We start from the raw sequence: 6,151 nt of genomic DNA, 5'->3' as shown, positions 1-6,151 counted from the left end.
GAATGGCCAGAATTCCAGTTCGTTCTCCCGATCCTCCAAAATGGGTGCTTCCTGATCCTTTGGCCCTGTGACACATTTACCTTCTCCGGGTGATCGGATGGAGACGCGCACGGTCCCACCCAGGCTGTGCATGGCTCCCTGAGGAGACCTTCACAGCACATGCTCTTCAAAAACCAACGAAAGCTTCACTCATCTGGCGCGGTAATTACAGCATTTATTTTCTGAAAACTTTTCTGAGTCAAATCCCATCGGCCGCAGGGAGAGAGACACATTCCTGTTCTGGATGTCAGACAAGAGTGTTAGCCCCAGCCACACCGTAACTTCTTGTCACTGAAGTGACCCCCAGGAAACCACTGGAATGCTGCTTTTCTCCCACCTCCCACCTCCCACCCTGGGTGCTGGTACTGGTGCCTTCGCACAAATTCCAGCCTCTTCTTAAACTTGGAATTTCAATCCTTTTCAGAGTTCTTATTTCTGTTTATTCTCTCCCCTTTCTCATTGGCCAGACCATTTTTGTGTGTCTGTGTTGGTCTCAGATGCTCTTGAGTTGTTACCTTGTTTCATCGAATGCGCTTCAAATCTCCCTTAGGGTAGGACCTATGAGGTCGGGGATCTTGTCTTTCTTGGTCATGCTGCATGTGCTAGTACAGGGCTCTGTGCCTGGTATGCAGTAGAAACTCAATAAATGTTTGCTGAGTGAATGAGAAAGTCAAACTCCACTGAACTGAAGAAAAACACCAAACTACCTTAACACCGTGGCCCTAGGGTATTTAGGAATTTTACAAACAGACATTTCCAGACCCTGCAGGAGATCTGCAGAAATAGAATCTCCACAGCAGGAGCCTGGGGAATTTGTATTTTTAATAAAAACACCAGACGCTTCTTAGTATTAGGCAAATTTTTGAAACATGTCCCTGGGGTTCCAAATAAATATGCTTCACCTGGTCAGTGTCTCCAAGAGTACTTTCTTCACTGTCATTTGACACTCATTTATTGAGCAACTACTATAGAATTTCTGCGTCGGTGCCAAGGATTTGTCTCTTTCCTGTTCTAGTAACATTGTTTACACTGATTTGTAGGTTAATGAATCCTTTCACTCACTCATTCATTCATTCAACAAACACACGTCGCAAGTCCATGATCGGCCAGTTGTGTCCAAACATGTTTGGTTGAAAGAGGAAATGTTCACTGAAGTTTTATCTCTGGGTCCCTGTTCAGCTGTTTTCACTGGGGCTGACAGGCAATTTATGGTGAGGTGGAGGGCTGAGGAGAAGGAAGGAGGAGGAAGAGTTGTGGCTTGGCCCTTTGTCAGTATTACAATATAGTCCTGCCCTTGGCAGTGAACAGGCTCTGAGGGACTGTCCAGATTCCTTCACTGGCCACAAATGTGGTTAGATAAAATATTATGTGCCACTGGGGCTTGGTAACGATTGCTTTTTCAATACAGAGATTTGAGGGGCAATGGTACATATGTAACATGGAGTGATTTTCTTCCGCTTGTGCAGGAAGGGTCATTTAATCCCCAAACCTATTTTGTTCTTGCACTTGGTCTATGACTTTTGGTTTAAGTCTGGAATCCTTCTTGCTGGACGGTACTGTTTTATCAAGCAGACCTGAAATCGTCAGCTTGACCCTCTGCAGTTTCATGTGTGTTAATGGATGTTTTTACCCATGGCTGTCAAAGTCAAGTTAAATAGAGAAGGTGTGTGGGCAAGAAAGCACCTCTGTGCTCCTGAGCACTGTCTCCGGGCCTGGATGCCTCTGCTGCTGCTATGTGGACCACCTTGGTGGTTCTGCAGGAGAATATATTCACCCCGCCTGCTTCCCAGGCTGGCTTTTCCCCTTCTCTGCCACTATACCCCCAACTTTCAGGGTTTCTCATTTTAGCTCTTTGACATCAAAAAGGAAGAAAGCCGATAAGCCCACAAATACGTGAAGTGTATCCCTTAATATTTCTAACTATTTTCTCACCGTCATCTCAATTGATACTCAGTTAATGAATAATTATTACTCAGTTATTATCACTCAATTATTACTCTAGTGCCAAGTTTATCCTTCCTTTCTCCCTCTCTTCCTCTTTCCCTCTGGTAATTTTTCTTGAGCAACTACTATATTGGGAGTCCCAGTAGTGGGGGGGTCCATGCTAGAGGAAATGGTGTAATTGGGAAACTCTTTGTCAAAAGCTGTCTGTGAACTGTGTGCATCAGACTGAGCTGGCGTGCTTTTGGGGGAAAGACTTGAACCAGTTCAAACCTGTTGAATTTAATCCCTGTTGGATCGGGGCAGGAATGTGTTGTTAGCAAGTGTCCCTAGTGACTTGGATGCCACTAAGGTCAGAACGACTGGTGTTATCAGGGAAGATACAAATTCTGTGACCTAGGAGTCTGTCCTTAGTGGAATTACTTCACCTTTTCAGCTTTGGCTCCCTCAGCTAGAGAAACTCCAGGGACGCTGTGACGCATGGACATAATAATTGTAAAGCACAGTTTCTGGCACACAGCAGGTGCTTCATAGATGGGCATTACTTAACACTAGATGCTCTGGAGGATGAAACCTTTAGACAGAATAATTCTCATCACCCTTACCTTTTCCTAAAACCCATGTTTCTCCTGTACATCAGGGGTCCTCCGCTGTGGCTGCTCATTAGAATCACGTGAGAGGCCGGGAAATTTTGAAAATCCTGATGCCAGGGCCCCACACCAATTCCATCAGAGTCCCTGGGGGTGGGGCCGTGGCGTCATGATTTTAAGAATTGCCCAGGTGACTCCAGAGTGCATCTGGTCTACATTTCCTTCATTCTGTCCAATGCCCTTGGTGCATGTCTCATAACACACTCGAGCCCTCAAGTTCATTTTTGGAAAAGAGCCTGTGGCTATGTCATGCCACTTGTGATCTGGAGGAGTGTGCTTTTTGGTTTTTAAGGGGCAGGTTCTTGTGCCTGTCCTGTTATTGTGATGATGGGAACCATATGGTAAGTCTGGGATTAGGGCCACAGGACAGAGCTGGTGAGAAATGCTATGAAGAGCACAGGTGGAGCTAGAAAGAAGCTCTGAGTAGAGCAAGAGGAACCGTGACAGGGATAGTCACTGAGGGAAGCTCAGAGGCTCTGCTGGAAGGATTGACAAATGAAAACTCTCCAAGCTTTACTGTAGGAGAAGGGGGTGGTTTCCTTGTTAAACCCCTCTTCCACGCTTAAACTTCTTTAAGACAAAAGCCAACCAACTACCTATGGATATGAATGAAAAGCCTAACGGGACTTTTGAGGAACCCAGGACAGGAATGCAGTGAGTTCCAGGAGGGGCTGGATGGGGGAGCCACCAAGCCGTCAGAGTTATTTCTCATAACCTCGTTTTTCTACTTCTCTTTGCACACTGTTTCACTGCTCTTTCTCTGATGAACAGCTTTCTCTGCCTTTCTGGGCATTGGGCGGGGCGCATTGCTCCCTCACAGCCCCCAAGTTTATGTGTTAAATTTCTGGCTAAACAGAGGAACTCGAACTGCTCTTTGTTCCAGTTGCAAATTTTGCAGCAGAGGGCCTGATTGGCTTTCAGTCAGGTATTTCTTGTGACCACAGACAATTGCTTTTTCTAGCTCTCAACCAGCAACGACTTTTGTGCACAGGTGGTAATTTTCTTTCCTTCAGATGTGGAACGATTTGGCTATAAAATGCACTTGTGATAACTGGGGCTGTAAGATGTGTGCTCGTCTTCCTCTATCATCTCATCTTTCCACGAGAAATTAATACTCATTGAGCCAGTCTGAGCAGGGAACTCCACATGGTGATTTGTTAGTGCTCTGATATATGTGGTCATCAGTCAAAAAAAAAAAAAAAAATTACACAGGTTGGAGAACATACCACGTTTGTGACCGTCATTCAATGCAGAAAGAGAAGCTATGGCATATGAGCCAGTTTGTATGCATGAGTGTGTATGCACATCCACTATTTCAGTCTGAAACTTGTCAGTACACAAATTTAGATATACAACAAGGGTCTCCACAATTAACTAGCTACGGGACATTGGGTAAGATCTGGTTTACTGATCTATGAAATGGGGGATAAAAATAATACTTATTATCATGTGAGGAGTGAATAAAATAACACATGAAGTGCTAAGCAAAATGCTTGGCATATATAGCAATCAGTCAAAATATCTTAAATATTATTGTTTTAATTTTTATTATTAAGGGGCTAATGCTGATAACTAAGTCCTAAAAGCTGAGAAGGACATACAGGTGCTCTGTGGCATTATTTTAAAGTGCTGTGAATTCAGAATGAATTTTTTAAAAAACTCTACCAGCGTTTGATACAATCTGGCAGTGCCTACCATTAGGGGTCAAAGGCTACCTGTTGACTTTCTCTAGAGCCAAGGACAGAGAGAAAGGGGCGGGGAGAAAGCCCATTGGCAGTTGGTGATTCTGGCAGAAAGCTGGTTTAGAGATAAGCACTATCGAACGAGTATCACTTTGCCCTACACCTCGGTGATGAAACTAACAGAGGTCACAATTTCCAGAAAGAGCAGGAGATAACCTCACTGTCCAGTCAACATTCCTTTTGTACAGGACAGAGTGTAAGTCCAAGGCTACGGACCAGGGACTCTGGCATACGTAACCCTCATAGAGGTTGTCCTCTCCTCTCTGGCTGATCGTACTAAAGCTGGTTGGGGAAGGGAAGGAAACCAGCGTTTTTTGATTCTCTGGCATGTGCTGAGCGCTGGACTGTGCACTGTTTGCTATGTTGTAATACAGGTATGAGCTCCGTTTTACAAATGGGAAAACGGATCGGGCCAGGGAGGGAGAGAGAGAGAGAGAGAGAGACTCACTAATGTATCTAAGACCAATGCAACAACTAGCAAGAGGCAGAATTAGATATTTGTCAATATCTAAACGCTATCAATTAGTTTTTCTGAGCTTTCAATTTGTATAAATGGAGGCATACTAGATGTATGTCAATTCTCCCCAAAGTGATATATAGATTCAGCAATCCCAGTCAAAATTCCAGCAGTTACTTTGACAGGCTGATCTCATGACATATGCACAAATACAAAGAGCCATGAATCAGCCCAGGGTGGGGTGGACTATATTTCGCACTTTCTTCTGAGAGTCGCTAGAGTAAGACCAACTGACAAATCAGGCAGAGTAGCAGAATAGATAAGAATCTGGAGAAAAAAGTTGAAATTTGGAGGGCTTTCTTAGGTCACCAAGTAGGTGGTTTAGGCCAATTCTATTTTTTTTTTTCTTTTTAGTTTATTTATTGAGAGAGAGAGAGAGAGAGAGAGAGAGAGAGACAGGCTCCTGTGAGTGCGAGTATGAGTGTGGGAGGGGCAGAAAGAGAGACTGAGAATCCCAAGCAGGCTCCATGCTGTCCGCGCCGAGCCTGACTCGGAACTCGATCCTACGAACTGTGAGATCATGACTTGAGCTAAGTCAAGAGTCAGATGCTTAACCAACTGAGCCACCCAGGCTCCCCCCAGTTGTGTTATTTTACAGGACTCAAAAATGCTCAGTTCTCTACCCACATGGATGTTCACAGAAACAGAGGGAAGTAAATTGAATTGGTGATGGGAGAAGGACTGGGGGACAGAGGGTGGAATCCCACCCTGTTCCTTCTCCCTCCTTTAAGGTACTTTCCCTTAGTTGCCATTTCAACATAATTATAAGTGACCTGGGGACTGGATTCTTTTTCAGTTCTGCAACTGATTTTACCCTTTCCTTATTTAATATTACATTACACTAAATGATGTTTGAAAGGGAGTAAGGAGCAATCTTTGAGCCACTAGAGGCATCAGAGAGTGGCCTTGACACCCTCATCATCTCCGTCAGTCCCTCAAAGGCAACCTCCAAACTCAGTTAAGCTAGGGGAAACCGAGGTGCTTAGCGTGCAAAATCTCCTCCAAGACCAGGACCCTAATTCTCAGCAATCTAGTTGGGATTGCTGCCCTTCAAGCTCTCCATTTAGAAAACCACATCTATAGATCTCTATTTGACCCATGTCATTCTAAAATTATGTAACCATATTTTCCTAGTTATGAAAAGCCCAGGAAAAAAAAGCAGGCATTTTGATGATATCAACACTCAAATGTTCTAAGTAGCATTAAGAAGAAATGTTGTAATTAAGTGGTTTTTCTTGCTATTCATTTATTCGTTCACATTC

This window comes from Panthera pardus, unplaced genomic scaffold (assembly GCF_024362965.1).
Source record: "Panthera pardus isolate Hobbes unplaced genomic scaffold, ASM2436296v1 HiC_scaffold_13, whole genome shotgun sequence".
NCBI lineage: Eukaryota > Metazoa > Chordata > Mammalia > Carnivora > Felidae > Panthera > Panthera pardus.
The sequence above is the reverse complement of the archived record's forward strand: the minus strand, read 5'-3'. Positions refer to the sequence as shown.